This window comes from Orcinus orca, chromosome 13 (genome assembly GCF_937001465.1).
Source record: "Orcinus orca chromosome 13, mOrcOrc1.1, whole genome shotgun sequence".
NCBI classification, from domain to species: domain Eukaryota; kingdom Metazoa; phylum Chordata; class Mammalia; order Artiodactyla; family Delphinidae; genus Orcinus; species Orcinus orca.
Genome location: NC_064571.1, coordinates 70,041,587 through 70,057,543, shown reverse-complemented (window position 1 = coordinate 70,057,543; position 15,957 = coordinate 70,041,587). Strand labels below are relative to the sequence as shown.

Below are 15,957 nucleotides of genomic sequence, written 5' to 3'. Positions count from 1 at the left end.
GAAGTAAAATGTTTCTGGATTTAAAGCAGAGAAAAGGATGGTAGTACTTGTCAGATCACATGTGGTTTGTATAAAAAGTGTTTTTTTCATGGCTAGTGGAGAAAAGCATGTACCATTTTGTTTAAAAGGTCTGACCAGACAAAATGTCTCTCTCTTTCCCTTCTCAAGTTTGATTTTGCTATGATGCCTATACCATAAGAGAGGTTCTATTATTGTTCAAAAACTTTCTTCTTAGTTTTGTTTTTTGGAAATTTTTTTTTGTCTCATTGAAGTTTTGTAATTAAAAGTTTGAGGGGGCTTCCCTGGTGGCACAGTGGTTGAGAGTCCGCCTGCCGATGCAGGGGACACGAGCTCGTGCCCCGGTCCGGGAAGATCCCACATGCCGCGGGGCGGGTAGGCCCGTGAGCCATGGCCGCTGAGCCTGCGCGTCCGGAGCCTGTGACCCGCAACGGGAGAGGCCACAACAGTGAGAGGCCCGCGTACCACAAAAAAAAAAAAAAAAAAAAAAAAAAAAAAGTTTGAGGACTTGCTTTGAAATCTTGTCCCCCCCCTCCCTTTTTTAAAAGGGAAGTATTAAACAGGAAGTACTAACCCAAACCTAAAGAATTATCTTAAATTTTGGAAAACAGCTGTAAAAATACAGTTGGCAAGAGTAGGATGGGTTTGTTGCAAAATCTAATAATTACACATAAACTGTTACTTTAGTTGATTTTTTTAAAAAATTGTAGTTTAAGTATGGTCCCTTTAGATGCTTTGTGTTACAAATTCACCCCATATTGAAGCTGAAGGCCTTACCTGGAGAAAATAAGGCGGACGTGCCCCTACAGATCTGTCCTGTATTAAATCTGCCCAGTGGAAGGTAGCATATGCTAAATGCCAAAGATATATTACAGGCTAAGAGCTCCAGAAGTTTAAAGAAGCTTGTCAGAAAAGGCTTTGTTGCGGAGGTGAAACTTATAATAATACTTGAAGAATGGAACAAAAGTGGGGAGTGTGGCAGAGAGTATTTCAAGTAAGGGGAATGACATAAACAAATGATATGTATAATATATTGTAGAAGAAGGTACTTGACAGGTTTGCTGAAGGGTAAGTTAATATAAGGAAGGGCTAGAAAAGGTTAGAAAGATAACTTGGGATAAGACTGTGGAATGCATTGAATGCTAGGTTAAGAGCCACTGAAGGAAATGATACTTGGAGAATTATCTAACAGCAGTGTGGTCAGTACAATGGATTAAGAGAGATTGAGGACTGTTGTAAAAATCTGTGCGGGGGAAGGGGCTTTGAGCTAGGATGATGCAAGAGGGAACACTATGATGGAAAGGATAGGAAATATATGTTTACAATTTCTCTTACGAATTGCCTGTAAAATTTACAAAGCACATCTTCAATATTGGCAAGGATTGTGAGTATAGACATTATCTTTTATCTGTCTATCTATCTATCTATGTATTTATTTTGGTGAGAGTATAGACTTTAAAAGTTAGAAAGGACCTTAAGTTTTATCTTACTCCACTTTTCTGTTTTAATATTCAGGAAATCGACCTAGATTTATTTAATTTTATTTTTTTAACATCTCTATTGGAGTATAATTGCTTTACAATGGTGTGTTAGTTTCTGCTGTATGACAAAGTGAATCAGCTATATGTATACATATATCCCCATATCTCCTCCCTCTTGTGTCTCCCTCCCACCCTCCCTATCCTACCCCTCTAGGTGGACACAAAGCACCGAGCTGATCTCCCTGTGCTATGGGGCTGCTTCCCACTAGCTATCTATTTTACATTTGGTAGTGTGTATACGTCCATGCCACTCTCTCAGTTCATCCCAGCTTACCCTTCCCCCTCCCTGTGTCCTCAAGTCCATTCTCTATGTCTGCGTCTTTATATCTGTCCTGCTCCTAGGCTCTTCAGAACCATTTTTTTTTTTAAGATTCCATATATATGTGTTAGCATATGGTATTTGTTTTTCTCTTTCTGACTTACTTCACTCTGTATGACAGTCTGTAGGTCCATCCACCTCATTACAAATAACTCAATTTCGTTTCTTTTTATGGTGGAGTTATATTCCATTGTATTTATGTGTCACATCTTCTTTATCCATTCATCTGGGAAATCGACCATATTGTTGTGTTGGAGTTGATATTATAACTTCACTCTTCTGATGTTTAGTTTTTTTTTTTCTTTTTTTAAGAAGTGTAACCTTTTTATTATTTATTTATTTATTTAATGGTGTATATTTTATTTATTTATTTATTTGATTGCTCCGGGTCTTAGTTGCGGCAGGTGGGCTCCCCAGTTGTGGCTCGTGGGCTTCTTAGTTGTGGCTCACCAACCCCTTAGTTGCGGCACACAGGCTCCCTAGCTGTGGCGTGTGAACTCTTCGTTGCGACATGCATGTGGGATCTAGTTCCCTGACCGGGGATTGAACCTGGGCCCCCTGCATTGGGAGCGTGGAGTCTTAACCACTGCCCCACCAGGGAAGTCCCCTGATGTTTAGTTTTGAGTGAAGTTATCATAAATGTTTTTGAGAAATTAGCTGAAAAAGAACAGCCAAAAAAATAAAGCACTATATCTAAAAGAAAGATTACAAATCTAGGGGAACACCTCTCTTTAGCTATAGTTTATCTAAGGCCTCAGGCAGGTTACCCAGTGCTTCTTCATGGACCAGTCAGCTGGACAAGTCTAGGTAAGCAGCCAGGATACACCCTGCACTAGCTGGGTGAGGTCTACACTGCTCTGGAGGGTGCCCTGTATCTTTGCAAAAAACGGTTTGAAGTAGCTTAAAGGATACACATAAGGTTAATAAAAATATATGAGGTGCCCTAATCCATCTGATGAAGCCACTTTTTTCTAAACACAGACTCTTCATTCAGGAAGGTGAATTTCATTATGGACTTTGAGATTCTCAGCTGAATGGAAAGTACTAGATAGATACCAGATCTAGAGATAGGTATCTCATAGATATCAGGGAATCATAAAATTATTGTTAGGATCTTAATGGTATAGTTGGTCCCACTTCTGGCTATATGCTAGAATAATTTAGGAAGCCTGTTAAAAATACAAATTTTTGAACCTCACTGGACATACTGAATTAGATAGATGCTTTAGGGAGCCACAGAGTCATTAAGTTCCCTGGGTGATTTTTATGTGTTAGTCTGTGAACTGCTATTGGGAACCACTAATTGAATCCATCTCTTACAGTAATATCTCCAATAGAAGGCCATTTGCCTTTGCTTGACATTATTTCCAGTGAGGTATCATTTTCCATTTTGGGAATAGCTCTGATGTTTTTAAAATAACTTCTTTATTGAGACATAATTTATATGCCATACAATTCACCTATTTAAAGTGTATAATTCAGTGGGTTTTTTTTTTAACATCTTTATTAGAGTATAATTGCTTTACAATGGTGTGTTAGTTTCTGCTTTATAACAAAGTGAATCAGCTATACACATACATATATCCCCCTATCTCCTCCCTCTTGCATCTCCCTCCCACCCTCCCTATCCCACCCCTCTAGTTGGACACAAAACACCGAGCTGATCTCCCTATGCTATTAGCTGCTCCCCACTAGCTATCTGTTTTACATTTGGTAGCGTATATATATGTCCATGCCACTCTCTCGCTTCGTCCCAGCTTACGCTTCCCACTCCCTGGGTCCTCAAGTCCATTCTCTACATCTGCGTCTTTATTCCTGTCCTGCCCCTAGGTTCTTCAGAACCATTTTATTTTTTTTAAGATTCCATATATATGTGTTAGCATATGGTATTTGTTTTTCTCTTTCTGACTTACTTCACTCTGTATGACAGACTCTAGGTCCATCCACGTCACTACAAATAACTCAAGTTCATTTCTTTTTATGGCTGAGTAATATTGCACTGTATATATGTGCCACATCTTCTTTATCCATTCATCTGTTGATGAACACTTAGGTTGCTTCCATGTCCTGGCTATTGTAAATAGAGCTGCAATGGACATTGTGGTACATGACTCTTTTTGAATTATGGTTTTCTCAGGGTATGCGCCCAGTAGGGATTGCTGGGTCATATGGTAGTTCTATTTTTAGTTTTTTTTAAGGGACCTCCATACTGTTCTCCATAGTGGCTGTATCAATATTCATTCCCACCAACAGTGTAAGAGGGTTCCCTTTTCTCCACACCCTCTCCAGCATTTATTGTTTGTAGATTTTTTGATGATGGCCATTCTGACTGGTGTGAGGTGATACCTCATTGCAGTTTTGAGTTGCATTTCTCTAATGATTAGTGATGTTAAGCATCTTTTCATGTGTTTGTTGGCAATCTGTATATCTTTTTTGGAGAAATGTCTATTTAGGTCTTCTGCCCATTTTTAGATTGGGTTGTTTGTTTTTTTGATATTGAGCTGCATGAGCTGCTTGTATATCTTGGAGATTAATCCTTTGTCAGTTGCTTCATTTGCAAATATTTTCTCCCATTCTGAGGGGTGTCTTTTCATCTTGTTTATAGTTTCCTTTGCTGTGCAAAAGCTTTTAGGTTTCATTAGGTCCCATTTGTTTATTTTTGTTTTTATTTCCATTTCTCTAGGAGATGGGTCAAAAAGGATCTTGCTGTGATTTATGTCATAGAGTGTTCTGCCTGTGTTTTCCTCTAAGAGTTTAATAGTGTCTGGCATTACATTTCAGTCTTTCATCCATTTTGAGTTTATTTTTGTGTATGGTGTTAGGGAGTGTTCTAATTTCATTCTTTTACATGTAGCTGTCTAGTTTTCCTAGCACCACTTGTTGAAGAGGCTGTCTTTTCTCCATTGTATATTCTTGCCTCCTTTATCGAATATAAGGTGACCATATGTGTATGGATTTATCTCTGGGCTTTCTATCCTGTTCCATTGATCTGTATTTCTGTTTTTGTGCCAGTACCATACTGTCTTGATTAATTTCAGTGGTTTTTAGTTGTGCAACTATCACCACAGTCAAATTTAGAACATTGTCATCACCCCTAAAAGAAATTCCAAACCCATTAACAGTCAATTCCCTATCCTCCCCACCCCCACCTGTGTTCACTGTCAGCAATAACTAATGTATATTTCTGTCTGTGGATTTGCCTATTCTGGATATTTCATGTAAATGGAATCATATAATATATGGTACTTGTGACTGACTTCTTTCACTTAGCATAGTGTTTTCAATGTAACATGTATCACTACATCATTTTTTATTGCCAAGTAATATTCTATTGTATACATGTACCACATTTTATTTGTACTTTTGTCAGTTGATGAACATTTGGGTTGTTCACACATTTTGGCTATTATAAATACTGCTGTTGTGTGGACATATTTTTAGTCCTTTTGGATATATAGGAGTGGAATTACAGGGTCAAATGGTAACACTATGTTTAACTTTTTGAGGAACTCCCTGACTGTTTTCCAAAGTGTCTGTGCCATTTTACATCCCCATCAGTGGTGTATAAGTGTTCCAGTTTCTTCACATTCTCACTAACACTTATTGTTATCTATCTTTATGATTAGACCCATCCTAGTGGGTGTAAAGTGGTTATCTCATTGTGGTTTTTTGATGTTTTGCATCTTTTTCTGTGTTAATTGGCCATTTATTTATCTTCTTTGTAGAAATGTCTATTCAAATCCTTTGCCCATTTTTAAATTGGGTTATTTGTCTTTTTATTGTTGAGGTATAAGTGTTCTTTATATATTCTGAGTACAAGTTCTTTATCAAGATATATGACTTACAAAACTTTCTCCCATTCGATGGATTATGTTTTCACTTTCTAGATAGTACTGTTTGAAGGGCAAAAATTTTTAATTTTTGGGAAGTCCAACTTGTCTTTTTTCTTTTGTTGTTTGTGCTTCTGGTTTCATATCTAGGAAACCATTGCCTAGTCCAAGTTTAATAATTTTTGCTCTTATGTGAGGTAGGGGCCTTGCTGTATTATTTTACAAGTGGAGATCCAGATGCCCCAAGCACAGTTTATTGGAAAGACTATTTTTTCCTTATTGAATTGTTTTGGCATTCTTGGCATTCTGAAACTCAATTGATTATAAGTGTGTGGGTTTGTTTCTGAACTCCCAATTTGTATACCCATACCACACTGTCTTGCTTTCTGTGACTTTGTAATAAGTTTTGAAATTGGGAAGTATGAGTTTTTGAATTTTGTTCTTCTTTTCCAAGATTGCTTTGCCTAGTGGGTTGCTCTCATTTCCATATGAATTTTTTTTTTTTTTTTTTTTGCGGTATGCGGGCCTCTCACTGTTGTGGCCTCTCCCGTTGCGGATCACAGGCTCCGGACGTGCAGGCTCAGCGGCCATGTCTCACGGCCCAGCCACTCCGCGGCATGTGGGATCCTCCTGGACCGGGGCATGAACCCGTGTCCCCTGCATCGGCAGGTGGACTCTCAACCACTGCGCCACCAGGGAAGCCCTCCATATTAATTTTAGGATAAGCTTGTCAATTTCTGCAAGGAATCCAACTGGGATTTTGGAAGAGATTGCATTTAATCTGTATATCCAGCTAGAGATTATTTCGATTTTAACAACATTGTCTTCTAATCCAGGAACATGAAATGCCTTAACATTTTTAAGTCTTTTGTTAATATCTTTTAATAATTTTTGTACTTTTCAGAGTACAGATTTTACACTTGTTTTGTTAAATTTATTCCTAAGAACTTTATTCTTTTTGTAAATAAACTTGTTTTTAATTTCATTTTCACATTGATACTATACAGGAACAATTGATTTTTGTATATTGATCTTGTATCCAGCAACCTTACAGCTCTAACTTTAAACATAAAGTTTTTCTTTCTATTGAGCAGAAATCTCTTTACAGACTTACGTTCTTCATCTTTTTCTACTTTTTTGATGTAAATCAGTTTGTTGTGCAAGCTGGGTGATTACATATTTTTATATTGAGATGTGGTCATAAAATACGGATATTGCTTTTCCTTTGATCTCTTAAACTCAACTTAAAGCATTTCATAAGATAGAAATGGAAGCAGCATTGCAATTAGCTTACAGTATGTCTGGGAGCTTCTTTTAAGATCAACATTCATAAATTGTAGTAGATTTCTTAAAAATTTGCCTCCTTGCTCTACATTATATATGCTAATAATTTATTCACCAAACCATGTAAGGTAATATTAATTGAAAGTTAGGACCTAAGGCCTAAGCAATGGAGATAAAGCCTGAACTCTACAGCCATATGAACCAGCTATCCCATTCCTGGGCATATATCCAGACAAAACTAGAATTTGAAAAGATGCATGTACCTCTATGTTCATAGCAGCACTATTTACAATAACCAAGACATGGAAACAACCTAAATATCAGTCAACAGATGAATGGATAAAGAAGATGTGGAATATATATATAGGAATATTACTCAGGCATTAAAAAGAATGAAATAATGCCATTTGCAGCAACATGTATGGACCTAGAGATTATCATACTAAGTAAAGTAAGTTAGAAAGAGAAATACGATATGATATCACTTATATGTGGAATCTAAACTATGACACAAATGAACATATCTATGAAACAGAAACAGACTCATAGACATAGAGAACAGACTTGTGGTTGCCAAGGAGGGTATGGGGGGAAGGGAAGAATTAGGAGTTTAGGATTAGCAGATGCAAACTATTATATATAGGATGGAAAAACAACATCCTGCTATATAACAGAAGGAACTGTAGTCAATATCCTGTGATAAATCATAATGAAAAAGAATATTGAAAAGAATTTATTATATATGTATAACTGAGTCACTTCACTATACAGCAGAAATTAACACAACTTGTAAATCACTGTACTTCAATTAAAAAAAAAAGCCTGAACTATACTCTAGATGTGTTCTCTGGTTAGCAGGGTTAGCACACAACTTTATTTAATAGACAATATGAGAAAATCATGTGAATACAACATAGTACATGGCAGAGGGATATGTTAATTTGGTTTGGGGCTGGTGGTGGAAAGTTTTTAATACAACAGTAACGTGCTAATCATCCAGTTAATCTGTGCTTAGAAGTATTTTTCAGGGACACTTAAGAAGAGTTGATTCTTGGTTGGAGAGGTTATTTGCAGAGCTTTTTGCTGTTTGTAGTTTTGCTTTGAGCCTCGAGTCCGAAGCATATGCTGATTAAAGAGCTGTCCCTGCCATATAAGTTAATTTGTCAGTGGCTTTGCTGTCACTCTGTTCTGTCTTACGTGTTTGCCATACGGTTTCATCTGTCATATTATAACGAAGAGGCTGACTTATTGATGCCCTCCTTTACTAATGAAAAAGCATAAAAATCAACAAAAGACAAACTGAGGAAAATCCTATCTGTGGGTATTTATTGAGTACACACTGTGTGTCCAACACTGTGTTATATGGAATTTGACCTCAAGGAGGCTAAATTTTAGGGAGACATAGGTACATGAAAACAAATGGCCATAGGTGGTATATACTTCAGTGCTGGAATACTTGATACCAAGAAGTGCTGTGGGATAATTACATAGCGTTTTCACATATATTATATAATATGAGAAGAGAGGATGATCACTAAATTAAGACAGAGTCTCCATTAAAATGAAAAAGGGAAAATTATCATGGGTTGGAACTGCAGGATTAAAATTATCAGAAAGAAGTTGGAACGTGTGCTGAACTGTAAGTGATGGGTCTGCTCTAGCGGTTATAATTGCTTCTCTTTCCGTTCTATTCCGTTCTCACTCTTTTCCAGCCACGCAGGCCTCCTTGCTATTCCTCCAAAAGTCTGAGGACCTCCTTAGAAACTTTTTATTTGCTATTTACCAGTTTCATTCCCTTCTGCCTGGAACTTTCTTCTTCCAGTTATCTGAATGGCTTGCTCTCCTCCTATCTTCAAACGTCATTATATGAGAGGCCTGCCCTGACATCCCTATACAAAATAGTAGTAACGCTCTCCCCATTACTTTCTCATCATTATCCTGCTTTATTTTCTTCAGTGCACTTTATCACCATTTGATAAATTTGGGGCTGCTTATTTATTAGGTATCTGTTTCTGCTAAGGTGACCAACTGCCCTGTTTGTCCCAGAGTGAGCGATTTTCTGGGATTTAGTATGTTCACTGCTAAGACGGGACAGTCCCAGGCAAACTGGGATACATGATCACCTTTGTTTATTCACTGGATTGGAAGCTTCTTGAGAGAATGGAATTTGTTTTCTTCATTGCTGTATCCTAGTGTCTAGAAGGGTACCTCGAGCATAGAGGTGTGCAGTGTGTATGTGTTAGATGAACAGTTTGCCTTTAAGGTTCTGCATCCTTAAGGGACTTGTTGGTTTCCAAGACTAGAAAATGTTTTAAATAAAAATTTCAAACTAGAAGAAAGAGATTCAATTTTTGAGAAATTTGTAGGATAAAAATCAGTTAACAGAAACTGAAGCTGTGAGTTTTTCAGCCTCGCTTTTGCAACACCGTGTGTTGTGTTCAGCTGACTTAGAGGGTATTGTGAAATTCTTTCCCCCCAAAGTAATAGTGATAATTCACTTTAATTTAAAATAAAATTGCATAAAGGAGGAAGGGTGGATCATATATTTAAATGAGAAGAACATGTTGCAATTATAGCATGGTTAGAAACCACTGATATCTGACTTCCTGGTTTGAAGAAGGTGACAACGATTTTGTGTTTGCGACAAGCATCTTCAGGGTAGGGAACGTAACGCTACTGCAGGTACTACCCACTGGTTGTGTAATTATTTCACTGACTCTGTTCTGCTCATGGAATGTAAGCGTAGAAAGAGTAGTGTGCTCACACCTTGTTGCTTCTCCTTCCCTGCTCGTCTCTGTGCTACCTGAAGAAAGACATCTTTTGAATGTGTCCATGGAAAATAGTGTCCGTATCCTGTGTACATAAAGGATATTTGAAATATATGTGAAGAACGCACTAAGCTGAGATAGACTGCATGGCCCACTATTCAAAAATGCCATCCAGATGTGTGGTGCCCCTGCTCCTCGACACATCCATTGCCATTAACATATTATAAGATGGAACGCTCTGCATTTTTCAAATATCTGTTTAATGCCTCAATTGAGGCCTGTAAAAGACTCATCCTTCACCCTCCAGCTGGACATAATGCTCAAGACAAATAAGTGAACAGAATTGCAGCCTCGGGTGATATGAGCAGGAAATAGAGATATGTGCACAGGGTGCTGGGGGGACATGTAGGAGGAGCGGTTTATCAGATCCATGGATAGTAAGTGTCAAGGACTTAGAAACATATTAGTTGGTTGTTTATAACTAATACACATTTTATGTAACTTATTGAAGAATAACATGCCTACAGAAGAATGTACAAATCGTAACTACCTAGCATGGCAAATTTCCAGAAAGTAAAGACATTATGTAATCGGCGCCCAGATCAAGAAACAGAACATATCCAGCTTCCAGAAGCCCCACTCATGCCCTCTCCCATCACTGTGACCACCTTGCCCAAGAGTAAACACTGTGCTGACTTTCTCACCGTTATTAATTTGCCTCTTTTTCATCTTCCTGCAAATGGAACCAAACAGCGTGTACTTGTGTGCCTGACTTCTTTCACTCAACATTTATTTGGGAGCTTTACCCGTGTAGTAGTTGTTGTTGCTGCATGCTCATTGCTCACAGTGTTTCACTGTGTGAGCGTACCACGGTGCATCTATCCATTCTAGTGTTGATCAACGTTTGGATTATTTACAGTTTTTTGCTGTTGTGAATAGTGCTATTATGAATATTCTGTATGTCTCAGTGGACATATGTGTGCATTTCTGATGGGTGTATACTGAAGGGTGGGCTCACTGGCTCGCGTTGTGTAGAGGGTTAAGGAGAGAACTGTTAATATACGCACATATGCATACACACATAATTTTGATGGTATGTGTTATAAATAAGTCTTTAAAAATACAGTCGTAGAAAAACAGAACATCTTGAAAGTACAAACAGGGTACACTTAAAATGCAACTTGACCATTTTGTCAGTCAGCATTCAGTCAAGAGACAGAAACCGTATCAGTAATTTGCGGAGGGTAGAGGAAGAATACCCCAAAAGGAACAAACTGGGAAGATGCTTTTCTCATGGCTCCCTGCAGCCCCCCAAGGCTGAGACTCTGACCTCCTTGTTGGAGAGGGTGTGGCTACAGCCCCCTGGATGATGGAGACCCTTACGTGGGGGTGCTGGTAGGCCAAGGCTGGCAAGTAGAAATGGGTTAGGTGCCAGTTAAACGGGCTGGAGGGTGAGCACTGCTGGGTCTCCTGTGTGCCTCTAGCAGCTGCACCATAGGTGCAGCTCTGAAAAGTGCACTAGAGCCAGGGTAAGAAGCTCCCTTTCTGTCATGCCTTGCACCGTCCCTCCATCACTTTCTGTTGACAAGCTAAACATTGCACCAGTTGACAGAGGAAACATGTTTACAGGGCCCAGTTCCAGTTTCATAAGCAGGACAAAGAAGAGTAGATTTGGGAGATGAGAGGCAATAAGGGAATAAATAGCACAACTATGTAACACCAAACTTACCTTCCAGTTTATTTTTTCTGCTGTGTCTAATTTGCTATTAAACCCATCTAATGAGCTCTTAATTTTAGGTAATAGATCCTTCAATTCTACAATTCCATTTGGTTCTTTTCTATAAGTTCTTTAGTGAATTTATCTTTTCATCTATAGTTTTCTCCATTTTCTTGTACATACTAATTGTATTTATTTTCAAGTCCTTATGAACCAATTCCAATATCTGGAATATTCTTGGGTCTATTTGTTTTGCCTGCTTTTTTTCTTTATCAGTGATATGCTTCTGTATTTGGTGTTTCTAGTTGTTTTGAGTGGATGTCAGACATTCCAGTTCAAAAACAGTAGAGGCTCCAGGTGGTGCTCTTTTCTTCTAGATAGAAAGTTCATTTTCCCCTCTCATAGGCAGATGCATGTTGACCGATGACCTTAATCCAGACAGGGACTCTGCTGGGTTGAGGCTGGTTTATGGCTTTGGTAAGGGTGGGTCTACCTCTGCTTTACTGCTGTTCCTGAAGTAGAGCTCTTCAGGGTTTTAAACCAAGAGTCTGGAGTGGCCACTGTTCTTAGACCCTTTTAAGTGCTTTGGCCAATAAAATATTTTAAAATAGACACCATGTTATTTATCAAATTATTTGAACACCCGCACGGCATGGATCTTTGCCCTGAGAGATCTCATATTCTAAATTTTGTCTTGTTAAGCCTGCTGGTAACTCTGCTCTGCTTTTCAGAAGTGGTTGCTTAATTTTTAGCTTCTTGCCCTTGGGCTGCCCCAGAATTTATCAGATGTCTTGAGGGGAACTGGCTGCATGTTTTTTGAGGTCTCTCAAGACTCTGTTCTGATGGTTTTTTCTGAGTCCAACAGCAACTTTGTGCTGTGCAAAGCCTGGTTTCTCAGCCTCCTTCCTGTGCCCAGAATTTGCAAATGTCCCAGGGATACCTCTCCCTGATGCTCTCTCCTTTCTGAATTCTCAGCCCCTCCGGTTCTCATTGCTTCAGCAGACGTCGAATACCTTCAACGATCTGGCTTTCTGGTTGTTCTTACTGAGACTGCTGGTTTATACAAAGCCACTGCATCCTATCTGGAAGCATAAGTCAGAAAAACTACATATAGTTTTGCCCTATACTGACATAGATACACTATTGATACTATGTATAAAATAGATAACTAATGAGAACCTACTGCATAGTACAGGGAACTCTACTCAGTGCTCTGTGGTGACCTAAATGAGAAGGAAACCCCAAAAAAGAGGGGATATATGTATACCTATAGCTGATTCACTTTGTATAAACTAACACAATATTGTAAAGCAACTATACTCCAATTAAAAAACAAAACAAAACAAACAAAGCAAAAGTACAAAACCTTAGTGGACCATAAATACCACTTCCTATGTTGGCAAGAATACAGAATTAAGAAAAATCATTATTAATAATAAAAATAATGTTAATAAAATTTCAATAACATCAATAAAAATTATTAAAATGCCAAAAAACAGTGTACTTCTTCCTTTCTTATGAAAACCTAGATTTTAAGTTCCAGTAGATTTTCCTAAGGTGGAAAGAAATAAGGGTAAACGTTATTTACCCTTTGGTTCTCCCTATTGGTTCTCTTGATCTGATAGCAGCTTGGATTCAAAGGATGCTTCAATGTATGGTCCAAGTGAATATGAGAAAATCATGAGAAATTTTGATGCAAACTTGGTTTATGTGCTGATGAGTTAAAAACTCTGTATTTCCACCATTATCTATTTTTCCTTATCAGCCATGGAAACATTTTATGAGGTAGGAAGTATGCTGATACTGTTATTCTTTGTAAAATGTACCTCCTTAGGGGAGACAGTGGAAGGCCCCTGGTCTAGGAATGATGATTTGTGAATTCATCTATTTTTTCAAAGGTGTTGCTACCATAACCAACTGTGGATTAAGATGAGTATTAATGTACACACATATGCATACACACATATAATTTTGAAGGCATGTGTTACAAACAAGGCTTTTAAAAGCACAGTTGTAGAAAAACAGAACATCTTGTAAGTGCAAACAAGGTACATTTAAAATGTTCACTCTTGAAGTAAGTCAGAAAGAGAAAAACAAATACCGTATGCTAACACATATATATGGAATATTAAAAAAAAAAGGTTCTGAAGAACCTAGGGGCAGGACAGGAATAAAGGCACAGACATAGAGAATGGACTTGAGGACACGGGGAGGGGGAAGGGTAAGCTGGGACGAAGTGAGAGAGTGGCATGGACTTATATATACTACCAAATGTAAAATAGATAGCTAGTGGGAGGCAGCCCCATAGCACAAGGAGATCAGCTCGGTGCTTTGTGACCACCTAGAGGGGTGGGATAGGGAGGGTGGGAGGGAGACGCAAGAGGGAGGAGATATGGGGATATATGTATATGTATATGTATAGCTGATTCACTTTGTTATAAAGCAGAAACTAACACACCACTGTCAAGCAATTATGCTCCAGTAAAGATGTTAAACAAAAATAAATACCAAAAAAAAAATGTTCACTCTTATAAGACAAATGAAAAAAAGGCAAACCAAGTTATTTTTTGAACTCTAATGGCAAATATAACATTTAGCATATATTGCCAGTTTTGATTTACTCAACTGAATTTGTAAAAATGCTTCTGGGAAAATGAGGTACTGAATTGTGTGTGAAGCATTTCAGTTCAGAAACCGCTTATTCAGAGGAGTTATTTGATGATCAGTTTTGAAGATTATTCATTGTCTTTGGTTGGTCATCTCTGTCATCCTCTCTTTATCACCTTTTTTCCTCTCCAGCACTCTTCTCAAAGAGGTAGATTTTTAAATTATAACAGTGTATTTTTATTATTAACAACATATAAAATACAGATAAATACCTAGAAAAACAAATCCTTAATCCCACAGTTTAGAGATGAGTATTATTAACATTTTAGTGGATTTACTCTCAGTATTTTTCTATGTCTTTGTCACACGCATACATGTCCTTTACAGTTTTCAATATATATTTTTTTACCTTACATATTATTGTAAGCATTTTTCCTTTGACATGATGAATTCGTCTGAAGAATCTTTTAAAATTGGCTTCTATTCTTTTGCCCTGTCCCTGATGGTTAGTGCCTCCCCAGGAACATAAAAAGTGTATCTCAAACCCGTCCTTTTTCTTTACTTTCAAGTTTGTTTTTCATCGAAAACAATGAACTTCACTTAAGTGAAATGGAAACACTTTGTGAATTCTTAATACCTAATAGTTGGTGATTATAATATTACTTAATATTACAGTAACTTGCTTAAAAAAGTATATTAGTTCATCATTGTAAGTCTAATTTCTGTAAACAGTGATTCTACCCACACTTCTCTTAAGAAAATAGAGGTGAAATTAAGGTTTTAGTGAAACAACATCCAAGTTGTTTTTGGCTAACATGTATACAGCATTCAGTAGAGATAAAGAACTCTACCTTTCAAGAGGACTTTGATTTAATTGGAGAAACAGAACTTAAACATAAATGGAGAAATATTGTAGCATATTGCTACAATATTGTGTGTTGTCATAACACATTATATATACCTCTGTAGCACTACTATTTTGTCCAGTAGTTGTTTGTTTATATTTTTGTCTCCTCTGCCATTCAGAGAGCACCTTGCAGGCAGAGGTGCTTAACATCTTTATTGGAGTATGACAGCTTGACAATGGTGTGTTAGTTTCTGCTTTATAACAAAGTGAATCAGCTATACATATACATATATCTCCATATCTCCTCCCTCTTGCCTCTCCCTCCCACCCTCCCTATCCCACCCCTCTAGGTGGTCACAGAGCACTGAGCTGATCTCCCTGTGCTATGCGGCTGCTTCCCACTAGCTATCTATTTTACAGCTGGTAGTGTATATATGTCCATGACACTCTCTCACTTCGTCCCAGCTTACCCTTCCCCCTCCCCGTGTCCTCAAGTCCATTCTCTATGTCTGCGTCTTTATTCCTGTCCTGCCCCTAGGTTCTTCAGAACTTTTTTTTTTTTAGATTCCATATATATGTGTTAGCATATGGTATTTGTTTTTATATTTCTGACTTACTTCACTCTGTATGACAGACTCTCTAGGTCCATCCACCTCACTACAAATAACTCAATTTCGTTTCTTTTTATGGCTGAGTAATATTCCATTGTATATATGTGCCACATCTTCTTTATCCATTCATCTGTCGATGGACACTTAGGTTGCTTCCATGTCCTGGCTATTGTAAATAGAGCTGCAATGAACATTGTGGTACATGACTCTTTTTGAATTATCGTTTTCACAGGATATACGCCCAGTAGTGGGATTGCTGGGTCATATGGTAGTTCTATTTTTAGTTTTTTAAGGGACCTCCATATTGTTCTCCATAGTGGCTGTACCAATTTACATTCCCACCAACAGTGTAAGAGGGTTCCCTTTTCTCTACACCCTCTCCAGCATTTATTATGTGTAGATTTTTTGATGATGG

The 15,957-nt window shown here is 37.9% G+C and overlaps 1 protein-coding gene across 6 annotated transcripts in view; it reads left to right on the top strand.

Annotated features, from left to right (window-relative positions):
* Positions 1-15,957, top strand: part of BABAM2 (BRISC and BRCA1 A complex member 2) — a 446,047-nt gene that overhangs the window by 93,228 nt on the left and 336,862 nt on the right. The gene's annotated exons all lie outside the window — the stretch shown is intronic.